Source organism: Anomaloglossus baeobatrachus, chromosome 3, assembly GCF_048569485.1.
Source record: "Anomaloglossus baeobatrachus isolate aAnoBae1 chromosome 3, aAnoBae1.hap1, whole genome shotgun sequence".
In the NCBI taxonomy this organism is placed as follows: domain Eukaryota; kingdom Metazoa; phylum Chordata; class Amphibia; order Anura; family Aromobatidae; genus Anomaloglossus; species Anomaloglossus baeobatrachus.
Window position 1 is genome coordinate 603397123 of NC_134355.1, and position 23376 is coordinate 603420498.

The window sequence follows — 23376 nt, forward strand, 5'->3', positions numbered from 1 at the left end:
GCCAAAGGGCTATACTATAATACACCCACTTCCTGACAATGGACACTTAATGTTTTGAGGCCCTCATGCACGTCTCTATCTAGGGACAATGTGGAGCCTCCCAATTTTTGTCTGCCCTGCCTAAGGGCTATACTACAATAGACCCACTTCCTTCCAATGGGCACTTCAGGTTTACAGGCCCTCATGCACGTCTCTATCCAGGGACAACGTGGAGCCTCCCAATTTTTGGCTGCCCTGCCTAAGGGCTATACTACAATAGACCCACTTCCTTCCAATGGGCACTTCAGGTTTACAGGCCCTCATGCACGTCTCTATCCAGGGACAACGTGGAGCCTCCCAATTTTTGTCTGCCCTGCCTAAGGGCTATACTACAATAGACCCACTTCCTTCCAATGGGCACTTCAGGTTTACAGGCCCTCATGCACGTCTCTATCCAGGGACAACGTGGAGCCTCCCAATTTTTGGCTGCCCTGCCTAAGGGCTATACTACAATAGACCCACTTCCTTCCAATAGGCATTTCAGGTTTACAGGCCCTCATGCACGTCTGTATGCAGGGTCATTGGTGAACCTCACAATTTTGGACTGCCCTGGCAAAGGAAAATACTACAAAGACTCAGTTCCTCAAAATGGGCACATTAGACTCAGAGGCCTTTATGTACGTCTCTTCTCAGGGACATCGGAGTGCCACACAATGTTTTATGTAAAATCTTTCATGTATTGATCTCAAAAAGTAACATACATTAGCTCTATCTCACTATTGGGTATGTGCCCTTAACATTTCCGCCATGAAAATTCATTTTGGTGTCATTTTGGAAGGTTTTCTGGTGAATCCGTAAAAATGGCATAAAACGCGGACAAAATTGTTCACAGCTGTGACTTTTGAGTGATAAATGCTTCAAGGGGTCTTCCCCATGCTGTTGCCATGTCATTTGAGCACTCTTCTGAGACTTTTGTGCCATTTTTAGGGTTTCTACATGCTGCCGGTGGTCATTTCACAAAAATACTCGAGTACACGAGTATCTTGGGATGCTCGGCCCGAGCCTCGAGCACCCGAGCTTTTTAGTACTCGCTCATCACTACTTGTTACCTGACTACGTTTCCTGCTTGCTGTTTATGTACCTCGTTGGCCGATCCGCATTTCACCTCTGCTTGTTTTCTGATTAAGTCCTGGCCATCCCATTCTGTTCCTCTTCCTCAATTAATGTTTTTGAACCTGCATGACTACTATTCTCTGGAACTGCAGCCTTCCACAGGTATTGATCAACGTGGGCCCTGTGTAATTCCAAATCACTGTATAGGGGTTAAAGGGTTTCAGGGTTCTGGGTGTCCAGCTTGGTGAGTGGCTTGCCTCTAGCCTATCCTTTACAGCCCATCTGAGTGTGTCGATACAGGCAGGCGTTACACCGTGCCCTCTGCAGAAGGCCATGTAGGCAGGGATAGTGTTTTAAAAATTGCTGGACAACCAGGTTTAACACGTGAGCCATTCAAGGCACGTGTGTCACATTGCCCTGAAGAAGGGTCGCAGACTGGTTTGCATCATTGTCGCACCCGACCTTCCCTGACTGCTGGTTGACTGTAGACAACCATTGATGAAACTCGGTCTCACTCTCTAGAGCTAACCGTCCACAATTCCTCAGCGGTGTCTCACATTTCCCCTACATTTCAAAGTAAACATTTGACCGCATGATGGCCTTGAGCTCTGCTGCCAGCATAGTAAGGAGGTGTGTGGGATTCCTTAGGCGCAGTTACAAGGAAGGGTGGCCTGACCACACAGGGTTTGGGCCGAGGTGGAGAACCCACACGAGGTTGAGGAGGCAGAAGCAGTGGAGGAACTTGTACATACAGAGGAAGGATTGACACACAAGTCGTGGGGACGGCAAGACTTGTACAGCAAACCCTTCTCCATCTCTCACCATAGTTACCCAGTGGCCAGTCAGCAACATGTAACTCCCCTGTCCATGCTTACTGGTCCAAGTATCTGTGTTGAAATGCACCCTGTCACACACAGAGTTTCTCAAGGAATCGGTGAGGTTGTGTGGGACCTACTGTGGTAGCACGGGCAAGCCTTTTTTGGAGAGGGAGTGACGACTGGCCATCGGCTCTTGGGGCACTGCAATGGGCATAAGGTCTCGAAAATCCTCGGTCTCAAAAGGGTGTAAAGGCAGCCTTTCTGTTGCCAACAAGTTGCAGATGATGAAACTCAACCTCTTAGGCATGTCATGCCCTTCGAAAATCATGTAAAACATAGCGAGGGGACTCCAACCACAGTCTCCCTCGTTTCCACTAATTGGGCCACACACACCCCACTTGACTGGCATCAGTTGACCCCCATTTTCAAGATGAAAAAGATGCTTTGCATGAAGCACTCTCAAAAATACGCGTGCCTTTGCCATCCCCTGGCTGACCCAGGGGAAGAAAAGTCCTCTGAGAGCCATGACTTGTTCATCTTGGTTCTTTTAGAAACACAGCGAGGGGACTCCAACCACAGTCTCCCTCGTTTCCACTAATTGGGCCACACACACCCCACTTGACTGGCATCAGTTGACCCCCATTTTCAAGATGAAAAAGATGCTTTGCATGAAGCACTCTCAAAAATACGCGTGCCTTTGCCGTCCCCTGGCTGACCCAGGGGAAGAAAAGTCCTCTGAGAGCCATGACTTGTTCATCTTGGTTCTTTTAGAAACACAGTGAGGGGACTCCAACCACAGTCTCCCTCGTTTCCACTAATTGGGCCACACACACCCCACTTGACTGGCATCAGTTGACCCCCATGTTCAAGATGAAAAAGATGCTTTGCATGAAGCACTCTCAAAAATACGCGTGCATTTGCCGTCCCCTGGCTGACCCAGGGGAAGAAAAGTCCTCTGAGAGCCATGACTTGTTCATCTTGGTTCTTTTAGAAACACAGCGAGGGGACTCCAACCACAGTCTCCCTCGTTTCCACTAATTGGGCCACACACACCCCACTTGACTGGCATCAGTTGACCCCCATTTTCAAGATGAAAAAGATGCTTTGCATGAAGCACTCTCAAAAATACGCGTGCCTTTGCCGTCCCCTGGCTGACCCAGGGGAAGAAAAGTCCTCTGAGAGCCATGACTTGTTCATCTTGGTTCTTTTAGAAACACAGCGAGGGCACTCCAACCACAGTCTCCCTCGTTTCCACTAATTGGGCCACACACACCCCACTTGACTGGCATCAGTTGACCCCCATTTTCAAGATGAAAAAGATGCTTTGCATGAAGCACTCTCAAAAATACGCGTGCCTTTCCCGTCCCCTGGCTGACCCAGGGGAAGAAAAGTCCTCTGAGAGCCATGACTTGTTCATCTTGGTTCTTTCAGAAACACAGCGAGGGGACTCCAACCACAGTCTCCCTCGTTTCCACTAATTGGGCCACACACACCCCACTTGACTGGCATCAGTTGACCCCAATTTTCAAGATGAAAAAGATGCTTTGCATGAAGCACTCTCAAAAATACGCGTGCCTTTGCCGTCCCCTGGCTGACCCAGGGGAAGAAAAGTCCTCTGAGAGCCATGACTTGTTCATCTTGGTTCTTTTAGAAACACAGCGAGGGGACTCCAACCACAGTCTCCCTCGTTGCCACTAACTGGGCCACACACACCCCACTTGACTGGCATCGGTTGAGCCCCCTTTTGAAAAAGAAAAAGATGCTTTGCATGAAGCACTCTCAAAAATACGCATGCCTTTCGCCTCCCCTGGCTGACCCAGGGTAAGAAAAGTCCTCTGAGAGCCATGTCCACATTGTCAGTGGACAGACGCGTGTGCTTATCTGCCAGCAGACCCCCAGCAGCACTGAAGACAGGTTCCAAGAGAACGCAGGCTGCAGGACACGACAAGATCCCCAAGGCGTACGTGGCAATCTCAGGCAATTTATCCAGATTGGAAACTTAAAATGAGCAGGGCTCAAGTTGCACAGTAATGGCATCGATGTTTCCTTGCATATACTCATATATCTGTGTGTCCTCCTCTTTTTCCTTGTCCAGCTCTTTTGTTTTCGCATGAGTATATGTCCTTGTCACTTTCCCATGTGTTTGTGTTGTGTTGTGAGTTGTTTGTCACCTTTTGGACACCTTTGAGGGTGTTTTCTAGGTGTTTTTATGTGTTTGTGAATGCCTGCCATTGTTTCCTATGCGGTTCGAGTTCGGTTCGTCGAACGTTCGACGAGCCGAACTCGAACGGGACCTCCGTTCAGCGAACCGACCTCGAGCCGAACCGGGACCGGTTCGCTCATCTCTATTCCCTACCTCTAATGAATAGTGATCTTCTTGTCTTCCCTGTATACACTGTTCAACATTAAAACTGCAAAACAAAAAGAAAGTCATTGAATTTTGGAAATCACAAGATCAAAAGATATGATAATGATATTCAAATTATAAAAATATTGATTTATTCAGCACAAAGTATTGATAAGGTTATTAATGGTTACCTGATAAATGTTCTGCCATGATGAATGCACTTAGGCAAATCATCAACATCACCTGCTGGCAGCTCTCATTGCATTTGTTGACCAATAACATCCCAGACATGCTTAATGGGAGACAAGGGCAGAGACACTGCAGGCCATGATAATATATTTAGGCCAAGCTGACAGCTCACATTATAATAAGCAACATGAAGCCTGAGATGGCATATTGAAATTTCTATGGTACACTTTGTAGACCACCACCACCACCACCATATACCATTGGTTCAAAGACCAGTTAATTTTAATGCTGAATTGTTAAGGACTTGGAAAAAGACTAAAGGGGTTCAGCTAAGTACATTATGCCTTTCCATGTCAAAATCACAGGTGGAGTAGAACCAGGTTACATTATCTCGTGAAAGCCTACAGCATTAATTGATGAGCACTGATTTTCTCACCAGATTTCAATCTATCTGCAGATATATCTGTGTTGTATGTGTGAACAAAACCATACGCAAAATGTATCGTAGTGACTGAGCCCTACCACTCCATGGGGATGAGCAAACGAGGAGACGTGATAACGGTAATCAACTGATTTCTAGTCAAACTAGAACAAGCCCTAACTTTGCCCCTGATTTGTCCCTGCCTGATTGCAGAGGTTAAAAAGTGAAAAAGCTGTGGAAGATAAAGCGCAATAAGGTCTTACCCTAATATATATAGGGTAGGGGAGGGGGGAGCAATACTACTCAGCAAATGTAGTTGTGAAAGTCACAACCACTATAATCACATGTAGAATGGATCAAGACAGCAGCAACCCAAAACCGCAGATAACAGAGAACAGTAGAAGACGGGTTTGTAATGCCGTGCCAATGATCACCAATCAGAGGATCAGATTCATGTATGTTTATTGTTGCATAGGTCTACGCGTTTCAGGAGCTCTGCTCCCTTCCTCAGGACCGTCAGAAATAAGACAACATCAAATCTACCATGGTAGACACGGATATACATTAAATAGACACAGTGATGTCAGAGTAACGTCCATACTTGAAAAAAACAGGCGGGAAAGGGTGCATGGGGATCCATAAATGACGCAATACATGTTAATGCATAATAGAAAGGCAAAACATACAACCTTGTCTCATAGAAGAATTAGCGGTATAATCTCAATATAATAAAATGTGTGAAAAATTAAAAATGTTAATGTATCAGTGTATGACAGAAAAAAAAAAATATATATATATATATATAAAAGATATAGGTAAACTGACTATATATATATATATATATATATGTACATGCATATAGCCACAAACCTGTGTGTGTGAGAAAGGTCTAGGAGAAGCCTAGAACTAACCTAGAATTATAAGCAAAGAATTCCAGGATTAGAAATGTGGAAGCGGGAAACCACTAAGCCATCGGGAAATTTGACTATTCGGGGCATCTGAATAAAGAAAGGAATTGAAAAAAAGAAGAAGAAACATGTGCATGAATCTTCAAAAATATATATAAATACATAAACCCATATTCATATCAAAAACTACAGTGAATGTGAAAAGCTATATATATATACATATATATATATATATATATATATATATATATATATATATATATATATATATATATATATATATATATAAAGTTACATATCACATAGGGTCCCTCAATAAAAAAGAGGATGCCATGAAAAGAGGATGCCATGATAAACCAAAAGAAAATACAGAAAAAAGCTCCTGAATGTCATTCAGGAAGGGGATTCACCAAAGTTCAAGACCGTGGGAAAAAGATGAACAGCGGCTGCGCAAGAAGCAAGTGTCAGAATGAAGAGGGGTGAACTGAGTTCAGACCCGTGGGAAAAAAAGCATAGCGCATGCGTTAACTAAGGAATAGCGAAAGTGCCTCAGTTATCATTATACTTAAGACATAGTTAACACATGTGCATGAAAGGGTGCATAGAGAACCAGGGTACCGTGTCCTAATGAAGTGGTCATACAAAATAGAAGTGAGAAAGTATATATGAAGAGCGAGAAACAACAGTGCAGATAAATCCAAGATAACTCGAAAGTTAAATAGGCATTATATTACGCCCGTCGCTTTTTTGGTGAACCCCCTCTCTGAATGACATTCAGGAGCTTTTTCTGTATTTTCTTTTGGTTTATCATGGCATCCTCTTTTTTATTGAGGGACCCTATGTGATATATAATTTTATATATACTGTATATTTATATATATATATATATATATATATATATATATATCTTTTCACATTCACTGTAGTTATGGATATGGGTTTATATATTTATATATATTTTTGAAGATCCATGCACATGTTTCTTCTTCTTTTTTTCAATTCCTTTCTTTATTCACATGTCCCGAATAACCATATTTCCCGATGGCTTAGTGGTTTCACGCTTCCACATTTCTAATCCTGGAATTCTTTGCTTATTATTCTAGTTTAGTTCTAGGCTGTTCCTAGACCTTTCTCACACACACAGGTTTGTGGCTATATGCATGTACATATATATATAGTCAGTTTACCTATATCTTTTACATATATATGTATATTTTTTCTGTCATACACTGATACATTAACATTTATAATTTTTTACACATTTTATTATATTGAGATTATACTGCTAATTCTTCTATGAGACAAGGTTGTATGTTTTGCCTTTTTATTATGTATTACCTTGTATTGCGTCATTTATGGATCACCATGCACCCTTTCCCGCCCGTTTTTTTCAAGTATGGGCGTTACTCTGACGTCACTGTGTCTATTTAATGTATATCTCTGACACATCACTGGTTGTACCTAGTAGGACTTATCAGGGTCTATCTTATTTCATATCAATACCTGTTGATATATGGCTTATAATATGTATTTTTGGTATTTTCTGCATATTCATGTATATTTATCTTTGATCTAAATCTGCCTTGCCCTGAAGCGTGCTACCTCTATATTGCCATTTGTGGAGATTGTCTACTCTTATTTTCTGTGAGGGTTACTTTATATTATTGTTATAACATATTGGAGGCTGGCGTGTTGGGGATTTATGCCTCTCTGGGCTTTTTAAATGTTTGTAATTGTTTGTGTGCTCCTGCCTGGCCCTGGAGCCGTGATATGTCCACAGTGTTTCAATAATAATAAAAAATTTTGTTTTTCACTTATTTTGATCGCATTGGTGATCCCTTTTTTTGGTATATCTTTCCTCTTTTTTTGCATATTCTCTTCCATATACCTGGAGATCCCATTGGGTGGTGCCCTTCCTATCGTTTTGTTGTACCATGGTAGATTTGATGTTGTCTTATTTCTGACGGTATTGAGGAAGGGAGCAGAGCTCCTGAAACGCGTAGACCTTTGCAACAATAAAGATACATGAATCTGATCCTCTGATTGCTGATCATTGGCGCGGCATTACAAACCCGTCTTCTACTGTACTCTGTTGATTGCAGAGGTTGGCACCCTAAGATAACACAATGGGGCCCAAACTCAACGTCAGCTTACCCTGGGTGACCTTAATGCACACTCAACCGTAAACAAAGTGTAACACTTGCTATCCATGTGCAATCCGTTTTTTTTTTTATAGCAGCTATTATTAAATTACAAGATAATTTACAGTTTAGTATGTTACAGAATTGCAATGTATCCATATTTGGATGCTATACCGCATGGAATCCTGTTTTTCTTTGGGGCGCACCCACAGATTTGAATGTGCAAGTCTCATCCGACAAATGGAAGAAACTACTCTATGCTGGGGTGGTTTAAACACACAGATTCAGTCAGTGAAAAAATGCTCAATGAATAACTTTGGTCCTAACGCTGTCCTTGTGGTCTGTTTTTATTTTACAGATAGCGCTCAGCCCAAAAATTCAGTCTTGTGAATGAGTGCTTATTGTGCCTTTTTCTCCATAGGGTTGTGCTGGCATTACTTATTCATAGGCAATTCTGGCTCCTGCTTATGACACAACTCTGAATATTGTGTTTGAAAGTATACATCATTATGAATAATAAAAATGTCTATACTTCCCCATTTAAAGTTTTATATAACACAGTGTAAAGCAAATATAGTGTAATGCTCTTTAGAAGCATAAAAATGCTAAATCAAAATAATCATATTTTTCATTTTATAAGACGCAGCGGATTATAAGATGCACCCCAACATTAGAGGGGAAAAAAATGGGATTCGTCTTTTAATCCAGTGGTGTCTTACCGGGGGAAGGGGGGGTTCAAAGGAGGCAGGGGCGGTGGTGGAGTAGGGCGATGCTGTGGGCGGTGCAGCGGGTGTCCCAGATGCTCTGCATGCAGCACTGTGAGGCAGAGAAAACATCCAGGAACTGTCGGCGGTGTGGGCTTCAAACACAAACATATGGCGCCCGGAGTCGGTGCGTGTGGAGATTGAGTTATTAGCTCAATGACAAGCCGGGATCTCATCTGCGCACGTGCCACCTTAGGGCGCCATTTTCCTTAAGTCTGCTGCTGGGACATCAATGGGCCGGAGGGGACATCAATGGGCCGGAGGGGACGCTTGCACAAATGAGAACTTCAGTCGAGATCCATTTGCGTAAGCGCCGACTCTGGGTGCCTTTATTTGAAGTCTGCACCTCTCATTTTCCTCCCAAAATTTGGGGAAGAAAAGCACGTCTTATAATTCAAAAAATACTGTATATATATTTTGCAAAATTGTAAATTAAAAAAAAAATTAGGCTACCATCTTTTATATATAAGATAAATTTAATGTGGAAAATATATGACTTATATTCTACAGTAAATGCTTTTTTAATAACATTTTTCTTTAGGGCTACTAAATGGCAGCAACATCTTTCGCGTAAATAAAATGGAAAAAAAAAAATAATAAAAATAAATAAATAAATAAAATCCCACGGGAAAAGTAAAACTGGTGGACCAAGCACATACAGGATATAGCTGACAAAAATAAATTTAATTTATCTTGTCGTTTATCTGAAATTCTGTCTCCCTGCTCCAAAGGAGTCAAATTAAACATTAAAGTGTTAAATCACTTTTAGCGCTACAAGGTTAACGTCTCCTAGGAAGGTAAGGACCTGGGAGATTTGGAAAGTTCGGTGCGGAATAATTTAATCTGTAACAAATCTTTACTTCACAAAGAATCAGGATCAGTGGAAGAAGAAACCATCAGAACTAACATTTCTGGCATATCAATAATAAAATGTGATCGCTGCAATCCTCTAACTATGCCGCCGGCAAGTAATGGATGTACCATCCTGTCAACATTAATGTGCGGTGAAAAGTATAAATACGCGGAATTTATTGTGTGACTGTTTATGACAGCTGACAGATGATCCATTGACCCCGTGAAGTGAGACAAACCACCCACATACTGCATGAAGTACATTTGTAACAACTAAAGAAAATAATATCACGCTACGTTTCTACCACCAGCAACACATAAATTTACGTGGTTTAGGACTTTCGGAATTATAGATGAATTCCTATTAAATCTTACCGCTGACTCCGAGGCTATAATAACTCAGGAGGATAGCGGTGCAATGTAATTTCAGATATAGGGAGTCTGGGCCTAAGAGAACGGCAATGACAAGTGTAAAGAATTAGTCTGTTTTATATTTGAACTTTTTGTTTACTTGAGCATCTGATCAGTACACAAAAGTAATTTGTTCCCATCTTTCAGGAGCACAGCACCAAGGACCCTTAAGAAAGGAAAGATAAATCATATCTTTGTCGAATCCAAATATTTTCTCGCCAAAATTTACATCTAACTCAGATGCACTTATGTTTTTCTTCTAGACAGCAGGGAGCAGCCAATTACAAAAAAAGAAATGTGGATATTCGGTTCTGTATTGCTCATGATTAGAGGCAAAAAAATCCAAATAAGACGCCCTCCTACCAGGCTCAGCACTTGCCTTAAGAAGAATGATAGGTTGGTTTGGTTTTGTCTATTTAAGTGCACATTCCAAAATGCTTGTTTTCCCTCTATCCCCTTCCCGCCCTTCTTTGATTGACAGCTTTAGCTTCATACAGCCAGAGATAAGCAGTGATAGATAGAAAACAAGCAGGTGGGAAAGTACAGATAAATGTTTGGCCAATGCATGAAGCACCGAGCGTCTTCTGTAATGACAGAGACCCTTTAACACTAGAAGTCCCAGAGAGGGGTCATTTAACATTTCTACCTTTGGAACCCAAAGACGGGTCGAATGACCTGAAGGATTTTAGCTAACATCCTATAATCACCGTCTTTTGTTCTGTAATTAAGGCCATTACTGTCGCACCACAGGAGGTTGTTGTTTTCCATTGAGTTTAGCCATTTAGTTTCTAGTTAGTTCTATTCAGTTTATTGTATTTGGTCATGTGACCCTCTTTCGGGACTTCAGGGGGGAGCTCGAAATTTCTGGGACTTCTAGTGTTAAGACAGTGCTGTGAAACTGTGAATAAAACACTGATATAGATGCTGTAACTAAAGTTTTTTTTTAATAAAATCACATGAACTGGTGTTTAATCTACCGTAATTTAATTGAACCCTAATTTAAATTAATACGGTCAGAAATTGTGCAGAAATTCTGCAACATCAAAAACTCACCGAAGGTTCATCATAGGAAAGTAACCTAAGAGTTTGTGCTCACTAAGTCTTTTTGCTGAGTTTTTGGAATAAAAACTGAGCAAAAGCTCCAATTTTTTTTTATTTTTTGCGTCTTTGAGACAAACTCGACAAATGTTTCAAGCATACGTTGCTTCAAGAAATTGGAGGGTTTTTTTCTGTAGTGCCGTTTATGTCATTTTGTGGTCGTTTCCCGAGTATTTTTCTGAGGGTTTTCTCCACTGGTGTTTTTTTGAGGATTTTCCCGTAGTTTTTGAGAAATGTTTTTATATTGTCGTTGTAGTTTTCACTCCATTGAATAATTAAAAAATCACTAGTGTTATTGTTAGGCAAAAAGCAAATTTTACTTCTGTGAATCTTTTGAGCTTTCCTTCTGACATTTATTGTATCTTCCAGGTGGTAATTGACAGAAAAATTGTCAGGTCACTTCATTAAACAGATTGTCATTTTTAGAAACCTGCAGTGGTTGAAAAGCATTCAAAAACCTGAACATACGCAAAGAAAGTTGTATTCAATAGAATTTCATATGTTGATTCTTTTGAGTGTTTTCGGATTCACACGTCCGTGTAGCAGGTACGTGTTTGGTCCATTTCCTCACGTACCGGAGACACGGGCACACGTAGACCCATTAAAATCAATGGGTCTGCGCTCACGTGCGTGCTTTGCTATGGACTGTGTGTACATGTGGAGCATACATGTGCCCGTGTGCTCCACACGTAGACATGTCCATTTTTCTCCGACTTCACAGGGGTCACACGGAACGCAAACGAACTACACGGAGGTCTTCCATGTGACACGCACCAGAGAAAACACACGTGTCTGAGAAAAAAATAACAAAGCTTTACTCACCTTCTCCAGTCCTGCTGTCTCTGCCGTTGCTGTCACTTGCTTCTGACCGCCGCTCATTATGCTCATTGTATATTCACTTCACTGCGGGCCGAAAGCAGCAGCAGCGGGGAGTCGGCAGGACCGGAGACCAAAGATCAACACCACGGACAGCTACGAGAGGTTATCACGGATAACACATGGAGAACACACGTGTGCCATAAACATGTCTCACGGAGAGCAATACGCACCTTTGACACGTCCGTGAAAAGCGTGCGTGATTTTGACGGACATGTGAAAGAGGCCTTAAAAAGATGTTGAGTTACATATTTTGAAAACAATTTGGGGTACATATAGCTTAATGCTTAACTTTCATCAATTTTGGAGATTAAAGGGCGCTTTACATGCTACAATAAATCTTACAATGTGTCGGTGGGGTCACGTCGTAAGTGATGCACATCCGGCATCGTAAGTATGATTGTAGCGTGTAAAACCTCCATGCAATTGCGATTGAATGAAAATCCGTTCATCGCATGCACGTCGTTCATTTCTCAAAAACTGAACGTGCGGTTGTGCAATGTTCCCGAGGCAGCACACATCGCAGTGTGTGACACCCCGGGAACATTGAATGACAGCTTACCTCCATCCGCGGCTCCCGACGACAATGCGGAAGGAAGGAGGTGGGCGGGATGTTTACCTCCAGCTCATCTCCGCCCCTCTGCTTCTATTGGTCGGCTGACGCGTGATGTCGCTGTGACGCCGAACGTCCCTCTTACTCCAGGAAGTGGATGTTCGCCGCCCACAGCGAGGTCGTATTGACGGGTAAGTACGTGTGACAGCTTTTAATCGATTGTGCGGCACGGTCAAAAAATTGAAATTGAAAGATGGAAAGCAGGCTTTAAAAAAATAGTTTGTTATACTTTTTTTACAACATGCACTATATATTTTTTTTTAAATAATTTGCGTGAAAAGCATTTACTGTATTTAATTTGTATTTCATTTATGGGTAGAGCTTTTCTTTGCTAAAAAACTTTTATTATGCATATTTTAACATGGATTCACTCATGGACAATCGATTCTTAAAAGCTAAAGTGTCCATGATAAAATAAAAAAAAAAACATGTTCACATCCTGAATCAGCAACGTTCCTCTGATGTCGGGGCTTTGTCTGATGGTAGTCACTTGGCATTTTTATAAGGGATGATCGAATACCAAAATATTCGATTCAACAAATATCCGACGAATAGGTCGGCACTATTCGACTATTCGCAAATATTCCATGCGCAATGTAAGTCTATGGGAAACTCGAATAATTTCACGTTGGACCTAACGGTGAGCTGTGGTGACTGAGGAAAAAGCTGAAATTGATAGGAAAGGCAGAAACAGTATGGGCACAGCCTGTAGAAGGTGCGTGACTGCATTTCTGGTATCTTGGAATAACGTGCTCAGAGCAGCACGCGGCGTTTACGTAGTCGCCAAAACAGCTCTCAAACCAAAGTAATCGCTTTTTTCACAAACAGAAGGCAGGTCTTTTGGTCTGTCTGTCTGTCTGTCTCTCCCTCTCCCACCCTCTTTCATACTCACCGATCACTGACCAATCACTGGCGTGGCGCTGCACAGCTGTCACACTGCTCTGGCAGATTCTCCAGCTTTTGAAAATGCCGGCCGCTCATTATTCCATCTCGCATTCCCTGCTTCCCCCGCCAACCAGGGCCTATGATTGGTTGCATTCAGACGCACCCCCATGCTGAGTGACAGCTGTCTCACTGCAACCAATCACAGCCACCAGTGGGCGGGTCTATGTAGTGCAGTAAAATAAATAAATAAATAATTTTAAAAAACGGCGTGCGGTCCCCCCAAATTTTGATACCAGTGAAGAAAAAGCCAAATGGATGAAGGCTGCTATTCTCAGGATGGGCAGCCCAACATTATGGGGAGCCCGCCAGCCTAAAAATATCAGCCTGCAGCCGCCCGGAATTGCCGCATCCATTAGATTCAACAGTCCCTGGACTCTACCCGGCTCATCCCAAATTGCTCTGATGCGTTGGCAATCGGGGTTATAAGGAGTTAATGGCAGCCCATAGCTGCCACTAAGTCCTAGGTTAATCATGGCAGGCGTCTATGAGACACCCCCAATGATTAACTGTAAGCGAAATTAAATAAACACCTACACCTGAAAAAATCCTTTATTTGGAATAAAAGACGAAAAATAAAAGCACCGTCTTTCACAACTTTATTAAAATCCCTAAATACCCCTGCAGGTCCGGGATAATCCTCACGAGATCCCGCGACGCATCCAGCTCTGCTACATGAAGCTGACAGGAGCGGCCATACAACACCGGTGACCCGCTGCCACAGCTCTCAGGTGGAGGACCCAAGCTGGCTGCGGGTCACCTGAGTGATGGCACCACTGATCGCACGTCTCACTGCAGTCACTCAAGGGATTTGTGGTCACCGGTGAGTCCTTCACCTGTGATCGCAAATCAGGCCGCGAAACAAAGACTGATCCGTGCGATGACAATGAAGTCGGGCGAAGTTCATCCGAGTTCATTCTGATCAAGCGGCTCTGTCTCTCAGCTAGGCAGGTTGAATGGGATGTAGCAGAGCCAAGTGGGACCGCACTGTCAAACATGCATCCAAAATGCTGATCGGGAATGTTTCCACTCACTGACAGCAAGCTGACATGTTGGGGAATATTTCCAATCACTGACAGCAAGCTGACATGTTAGGGAATGTCTTCATTCAATGACAGTAAGCAGAGATGGTCGGCAATGTTTTCATTCACTGACAGCAAACAGACATGTTGGGAAATGTTTCCATTCAATGACAGCAAGCAGAAATGATGGGGAATGTTTCAATTTACTGACAGCAAGCAGAAATGGTGGGGAATATTTCCATTCACTGACAGCAAGCTGATGTGTTGGGGAATGTTTCCATTCACTGACAGCAAATAGAGATGATGGGGAATGTTTCCACTCACTGACAAGCAGAGATGGTGGGGAATGTTTCCATTCACTGACAGCAAGCAGACATGTTGGGGATTGTTTCCATTCACTGACAGCAAGCAGACATGTTGGGGATTGTTTCCATTCACTTACAGCAAGCAGACATGTTGGGATTGTTTCCATTCAATTACAGCAAGCAGAGATGGGGAATATTTCCATTCACTGACATCAGAAAGCTGACATGTTGGAGAATGTTTCCATTCAATGACAGCAAGTAAAGATGATGGGGAATGTTTCCACTCACTGACAGCAAGCTGAAAAGTTGGGGATTGTTTCCTTTCAATGACAGCAAGCAGAGATGATTGGGAATGTTTCCATCCATTACCAGCAGGCAGAGATGGTGGGGAATGTTTCCATTCACTGACAGGAAGCAGAGATGGTGGGGAATATTTCCATTCACTGAAAGCAAGCTGACATGTTGGGGAATGTTTCCATTCAATGACAGGAAGCAGAGATGATTGAGAATGTTTCCACTCACTGACAGCAAGCAGACGTGTTGTGAAATGTTTCCATTCAATGACAGCAAGTAAAGATGATGGGAAATGTTTCAACTTACAGCAAGCAGAGATGGTGAGGGATGTTTCCATTTATTGACAGCAAGCAGATGTGTTGGGGAATGTTTCCATTCAATGACAGCAAGCAGAGATGATGGGGAATATTTCCATTCACTGACAGCAAGCTGACGTGTTGAGGATGTTTCCATTCACTGACAGCAAGCAGACATTTTGGGGAATGTTCCATTCAATGACAGCAAGCAGAGATGATGGGGAATGTTTCCACTTAGCGACAGCAAGCAGAGATGAGAGATGGTGGAGAATGTTTCCATTCACTGACAGCAAGCAGAGATGGTGGGGAATATTTCCATTCACTGACAGCAAGCTGACGTGTTGAGGAATGTTTCCATTCACTGACAGCAAGCAGACGTTTTGGGGAATGCTCCATTCAATAACAGCAAACAGAGATGATGGGGAATGTTTCCAGTCACTGAAAGCAAGCAGAGATGGTGGGGAATATTTCCATTCACTGACAGCAAGCTGACGTGTTGGGGCATGTTTCCATTCACTGACAGCAAGTAAAGATGATGGGGAATGTTTACACTCACTGACAGCAGGCAGAGATGGTAGGGAATGTTTTCATTCACTGACAGCAAGCAGAGATGGTGGGAAATATTTCCAGTCACTGACAGCAAGCTGACATGTTGGGGAATGTTTCCATTTAATGACAGGAAACAGAGATGATTGGGAATGTTTCCACTCACTGACAGCAAGCAGACGTGTTGGGGAATGTTTCCATTAAATGACAGCAAGTAGAGATGATGGGGAATATTTCCACGCACTGACAGCAAGCTGAGATGGTGGAGGATGTTTACATTAACTGACAACAAGCTGACATGTTGGAGATTGTTTCCATTCACTGACAGCAAGCTGACGTGTTGGGGAAAGATTCCATTTAATAACAGCAAGTAGAGATGTTGGGGAATGTTTCCAGTCACTGACAGCAAGCTGACACGTTAGGGAATGTTTCCATTTAATGACAGGAAACAGAGATGATTGGGAATGTTTCCACTCACTGACAGCAAGCAGACGTGTTGGGGAATGTTTCCATTAAATGACAGCAAGTAGAGATGATGGGGAATATTTCCACGCACTGACAGCAAGCTGAGATGGTGGAGGATGTTTACATTAACTGACAACAAGCTGACATGTTGGAGATTGTTTCCATTCACTAACAGCAAGCTGACGTGTTGGGGAAAGATTCCATTTAATAACAGCAAGTAGAGATGATGGGGAATGTTTCGACGCACTGACAGCAAGCAGAGATGGTGGGGGATATTTCCATTCACTGACAGCAAGCTGGCATGTTGCGGAATGTTTCCATTCAAAAAGAGCAAGCAGAGATGATAGGGAATATTTCCATTCACTGACAGCAAGCAGACGTGTTGGGGATTGTTTCCTTTTAATGACAGCAAGCAGAGATGGTGGGCAATATTTCCATTCACTGACAACAAGCAGAGGTGTTGGGGAATGTTTCCATTCAATGGCAGCAAGCAGAGATGATGGGCAATATTTGTATTTCTTGACAGCAAGCAGAGATGATGGGGAATGTTTTTAGATTTATTGACAGCAAGCAGAGCATAGAGCATGGCTGGCTGCGAGACAGAGCCGCACAATCAGAATGAACTCGGATGATTTTCACCCGACTTCATTGCCATCGCGCGGCTCTGTATGTGCGCCGCGGTCTGATTGCGATCACAGGTGAAGGACTCACCGGTGACCGAAAATCTCCTGAGTGACTGAAGCAAGCCACGCGATCAGCGGTGCCATCACTAAGGTGACCTGCGGCCAGCTTGGGTGGTCCACCTGAGAGCTGTGGCAGTGGGTCACCTGACTGACTGCAATGCTGATCGCGGGACTCACTTCAGTTGCTCCGTGGAGCTGACAGAGAGCGGCCGGTGTTGTACGGCCGCTCCTGACAGCTTCATGTAGCAGAGCTGGATGCGTCGCGGGACCTCGTGAGAATTATGTCGGACCTGGAGGGGTATTTGGGGATTTTAATAACGTGGTGAAAGAGGGTGGTTTTTTTTTTTGTCTTTTATTCCAATTAAAGGATTTTTTGTGTGTATGTGTTTATTTACTTTCGCTTACAAGTTAAAGGGACTGTATCGTCTAATTTTTTTTTTTTGTAGGCCAAATCAGCTAACAATATTATTATAAGTGTGTAACAACTATTTTCTTAATGTGTTTCAACTTTTAAATATGTAAAATAAAACTATTATATTAAAAATACTTATAATTGCCAGTAGGGGGAGCTTCTTCCTGTGTACACATCAAAAAGCTATAGTAATCCTTAGTAGAATTATGATAGCTGCAAATTTGGGCAGTCACTAGATGACATGCCTATTCTCCTCCCCTTTTGGGTGTTATACTGCACCCAAAAGGGGAGGAGGTGTATTTCATAGTAATGTGTCGCCATTTTCTGGGTGACTGTATATGTATTGTAAAGCTCCACCCGGAAGTAAAGTGGAAACACATTTATACATATACTAGAAGGTGGCCAAATTCTAACGCATCGGGTATTCTAGAATTTATTGTGTAGTTCATATATGATTTTTGTTTTATATATATATATATATATATATATATACATATATATATATATCTATATATATAGATATATATGTTGTTGTGTGTAGTTACCAAGTGTGTGTAGGGCGCTGTAAATGTTCTGGGTGTTGTCTGGGTGGGGGGGTGTGAGAGCGGTGTTGTTTGTGTGTTGCGGTGTGTGTGTTGCGTTGTTTGTGGAGCGCTGTGTGTCTGCAGCATTCTGTGTATGTGGTGCTGTCTGTGTTGCGTGGTTTGTGTGGGTGTGGAGTACGTGTGTGTGTTTTGGGGAGAGGTATGTTTTGTGCAGTGTGTGTGTTGCGCGGTATGTGCGTATATTTATGTATGCCGCGCTGTTTGTGTGTTGGGTGTTGTGTGTGTGTGGCGTTGTCTGTGTGTGTGTGGGTGTCTGTGTAGGGCGGTGTTTGTGGTTCCCAGTGTGTGTGTGGTGTGTTGTGCGGGTGTGGCGGTGTGTGTGTGTGTTTTGGGGGGAGGTGTGCACCCCTCATAGTGCTCCATCCCCCATGCTGTGCACCCCTCATTGTGCTCCATCCCCCATGCTGCGCACCTCCCATCGTGTTCCATCCCCCATGCTGCGCACCCCCCATCATGATCCATCCCCCATGCTGCGCACCTCCCATCGTGTTCCATCCCCCATGCTGCACACCCCCCATCGTGCTCCATCCCCCATGCTGCGCACCCCCTATTGTACTCCATCCCCCATGCTGCGCACCCCCCATCGTGCTCCATCACCCATGGTGCGCACCCCCCATCATGCTCCATCCGACATGCTGCGCACCCCCATCGTGCTCCATCTCCCATGCTTCGCACCCCCATCGTGCTCCATCCCCCACGCTGCGCACCCCCCATCGTGCTCCATCCCCCATGCTGCACACCCCCCATTGTGCTCCATCCTCCATGCTGCACACCCCGCATTGTGCTCCATCCTCCATGCTGCGCACCCCCCATCATGCCCCATCCCCCATGCTGCGCACCCCTCATTGTGCTCCATCCCCCATGCTGCGCACCCCCATCGTGCTCCATCTCCCATGCTGCACACCCCCTATCAATCGTGCTCCATCCCCCATGCTGCGCACCCCCATTGTGCTCCATCTCCCATGCTGCACACCCCCCATCGTGCTCCATCCCCCATGCTGCGCACCCCTCATCGTGCTCCATCCCCCATGCTGCGCACCCCCATCGTGCTCCATCCCCCATGCTGCGCACCCCCTATCGTGCTCCATCTCCCATGCTGCACATCCCCCATCGTGCTCCATCCTCCATGTTGCACACCCCCCATTGTGCTCCATCCTCCATGCTGTGCACCCCCCATCATGCTCCTTCCCCCATGCTGCGCACCCCCCATCGTGCTACATCTCCCATGCTGCGCACCCCCCATCGTGCTCCATCCTCCATGCTGCACACCCCCCATCGTGCTCCATCCTCCATGCTGCACACCCCCCATCGTGCTCCATCCCCCATGCTGGGGCAGCCGGGGGCAGGTTTGACCGTGGCAACGTGTGCCGGGGGCGGGGCTGAGCAGGCGAGGCGTCAGCGTATGCCGGCTCCCTGCACATGTGTACCGGGAGCCAGTGTACGCTGGTAACCATGATACACATCGGGTAACTAAGGGAACCGCTTCCTATAGTTAAGCGATGTATATCATGGTTACCAGCGTGTCCGCCGGGGGCGGAGCCGAGTGTGCCAACGTGTGGCGGGGCGAGCGGGCGAGGCGTCAGCGTATGCCGGCTCCCTGCACATGTGTACCGGGAGCTGGTGTACGCTGGAGCGGGGCTGAGCGGGCGAGGCGTCAGCGTATGCCGGCTCCCTGCACATGTGTACCGGGAGCCGGTGTACGCTGGAGCGGGCGATGCGTGCGGAGGGCCGGGGCGAGCGGATAATCCATGCGGGGGGCGGGGCCAGGCCGAGGCGAGCGGCCAATCCGTGGGGGGGCGGGGCCAGGCCGAGCCCACAGCGGCTAATCCATGCGGAGGGCAGGGCCAGGCCGAGGCGAGCGGCCAATCCGTGGGTGGGGTGGGTCAGGCCGAGCCCAGCGGCCAATCCGACAGTTGTCACTTTTATGACACTCACGGTGACACTGTCACGGTTACACAATTTTGGAGCAAGACAGACAGACAGACAGAATAAGGCAATTATATATATAGATATACAGACTGCGGTCATTAGTCTCCCGTGCGGCCGCAGGCCCGCTCCCGTGCGGGCGGCAGGCCCGCTCCCATGCAGTCATCAGTCTCCCGTGCGGCCGCAGGCCCGCTCCCGTGCGGGAGATGAAGCAGCTGGAAATCAAGTGAACAGTAGAAAAAAATAAAAAAGACATACTCACCTGTCTGCAGACTCCCGGTGCCATGCCCACTCACAGCTTCTCTTACGGTACCGCCGCTCCGGCTGTGTGCCGGCTCCAAGGCTCGTCTGATGGATGCAGGACCTGGCGGAGAATCACCTAATGCAGTCACCTGACGCATCAGCTGATCGCAAGTCGCGCGGTGACGCCGGCTTTTTACCGCCCGCCTATCAGCTGATGCCGTCAGGAGACTATCAGCTGATCACCAGCAGCTTCTGCAGCAATCGGACAGGAGCCAGCACGTAAGTGTGTAGGGTTTTGGTTTTTTTTTTTCACTGATGCATCAGCTGATTGTATAAACAGCTTTTATACAATCAGCTGATGTGTGATGTGATTCACATCCTTTATCCTGACACAACATCTGATCGGTATGCCTTCCAGCAAACCGATCAGATGATATTGGACGGCGCGGGACCCTAACCCAGGATTACTGCGGAGGGGGGTTCTATATTTCAATAAAGATGGAGTCACTAATTGTGTTGTGTTTTATTTCTAATAAAAATATTTTTCTGCGTGTTGTGTTTGATTTTATCTTTACTGGAAATTCATGGTGGCCATGTCTAATATTGGCGTGACACCATGAATTTCGGGCTTAGGGCCAGCTGATAATATAAAGCTAGCCCTAACCCCATTATTACCCAGCGAGCCACCTGGCATCAGGGCAGCTGGAAGAGTTGGATACAGCGCCAGAAGATGGCTCTTCTATGAAAGCTCCATTTTCTGGGGTGGCTGCAGACTGCAATATGCAGCGTGGGTGCCAAGAAAGCTTGGGTACTCTGCACTGCATATTCCAATACCCAGCTGCCTAGTTGTATCTGGCTGGCCTCAAAAATTGGGCGAAGCCCACGTCTTTTTTTTATTTTAATTATTTCTTGAAAGTCATGAAATAATTTAAAAAAAGGGCTTCACTATATTTTTGGTTCACAACCGGGTACAAATATGCAGCTGGGGGTTGGGGGCAGCCCGTACCTGCCTGCTGTACCTGGCTAGCATACAAAAATATGGCGAAGCCCATGTCATTTTTTTGGGGGGCAAAACACTCCTGCTTACAGTCCTGGATGGAGGATGCTGAGCCTTGTAGTTATGCAGCTGCTGTCTGCTCTACTGCATACACTATTGGATGAAGCATGCTGAGCCTTGTAGTTCTACAGTTGCTGTCTGCTCTCCTGCATACACTATTAGATGAAGTATGCTGAGCCTTGTAGTTCTGCTCCCCCTGCCTATCCCTCCAGCATACAGTCCTGGATGGAGCATGGTGAGCCTTGTAGTTCTGCAACTGTCTGCTCTCCTGCATACACTAGTGGAGAATGAAGAACATATTGATAAAGGAAATGTCAGATCTTTTATATTTTTTTGTTTTTTAAACAATCTTTAATGGCATTGTTCAATGATAAAAACGCAGTGAGCAAAAACACAGAAAAAAAACGCCGTAAAAAATCATGCATTGTTGCAGCGGTTTATTGCAACAGGTGCTTTTTTTGTACGTTTTTTTCTACAAAAAACGCACAAAAAAGCAGCATAAAAAAAGCAGTGTGTGAACCTAGCCTTACTTTCAGTTACAGTTTAGTGATGAGGGGGTGTCATATAGACGCCTGCCATCAGAAAACTATGACTTATTAGCAGCTATGGGCTGCTGCCATTAACTCCTTCATTACCTCGATTGCCACCGCATCAAGGCAACGGGAAGACCCGTGAAAAGTCCGGCACTGTCGCATCTAATGGATGTGGCAATTACGGGTGGCTGCTGGATGATATTTTAGGCTGGGGGGCTCCCCATAACATGGGCCTCCCCAGCCTGAGAATACCAGCCCCCAGCTGTGATGCTTTATCCTGGCTGGTTAGAAAAATTGGGGCGGACCGCACGCTGTTTTTGATAATTTTTTTGGTTTACTGTACGCTATGGACCCGCCCACCGGCGGCTGTGATTGGTATGGTTGCACTGAGACAGCTGTCACTCAGCATTGGGGTGTGTCTGCCTGCAACCAATCACAGCCAACGGTGAGCAGGGAAGGAGTGAATATGAGATAGAATAATGAGCCGGCTTTGGAAGATGAAAGCCACCGCCGTGAGAGCAGTGTGACAGCCGCCCGGTCATCGGTGAGTATGAAGCGCTTGCTCCTACCCCTTTGGGGCAGATTCTATTCCCTATAAACTTTATATGGGATGCAGCATCCGGCCAGATACAGGGGATCATTCCTCTGCTGACCCACAGTCTGCGGGGGATTGGTCTGTCAGCCCTCGAAACCGCAGGGACCTGAGTAAAAGAATTTTCATGCAATTGTTTTAGCTGCGGGAATCCCGCAGCAAAACATACAGCTGTCAAGATCTGCATAGTGGGCACAGGATTTTTTTCCCATAGGTTTTGCTGGTGATTCACTGCAGAGATGCCATGAACGTTTTCTGCAGCAAAACATGCCGCAAATCCACAGGAAATCAACGGCAAAAAACGGCAAGTGCGCACAGGGCCTTACACATATATACAGTGACTGTTACACACACATATATATATATATATATATATATACAGACTGTGGTCATCGCACGCACATATATACACTGACTGTTACACATACAGTATAAGCTGTATGGCACTATATGGTGGCTCAGTAGTTAGCACTGTACGGTGGCTCAGTAGTTAGCACTGTATGGTGGCTCTGTATGGTGGCTCTGTATGGTGGCTCAGTAGTTGGTACTGTACGGTGGCTCACTAGTTGGCACTGTATGGTGGCTCTGTATGGTTGCTCAGTAGTTAGCACTGTACGGTGGCTCACTAGTTGGCACTGTATGGTGGCTCTGTATGGTGGCTCAGTAGTTAGCACTGTACGGTGGCTCAGTAGTTGGCACTGTATGGTGGCTCTGTAGTTGGCACTGCATGGTGGCTCAGTAGTTATCACTGTACGGTGGCTCAGTAGTTGGCACTGTATGGTGGCTCTGTAAGGTGGCTCAGTAGTTAGCACTGTACGGTGGCTCAGTAGTTAGCACTGTACGGTGGCTCAGTAGTTGTCTCTCTAGTTGGCACAGTACGGTGGCTCAGTAGTTGGTACAGTACGGTGGCTCAGTAGTTGCCACA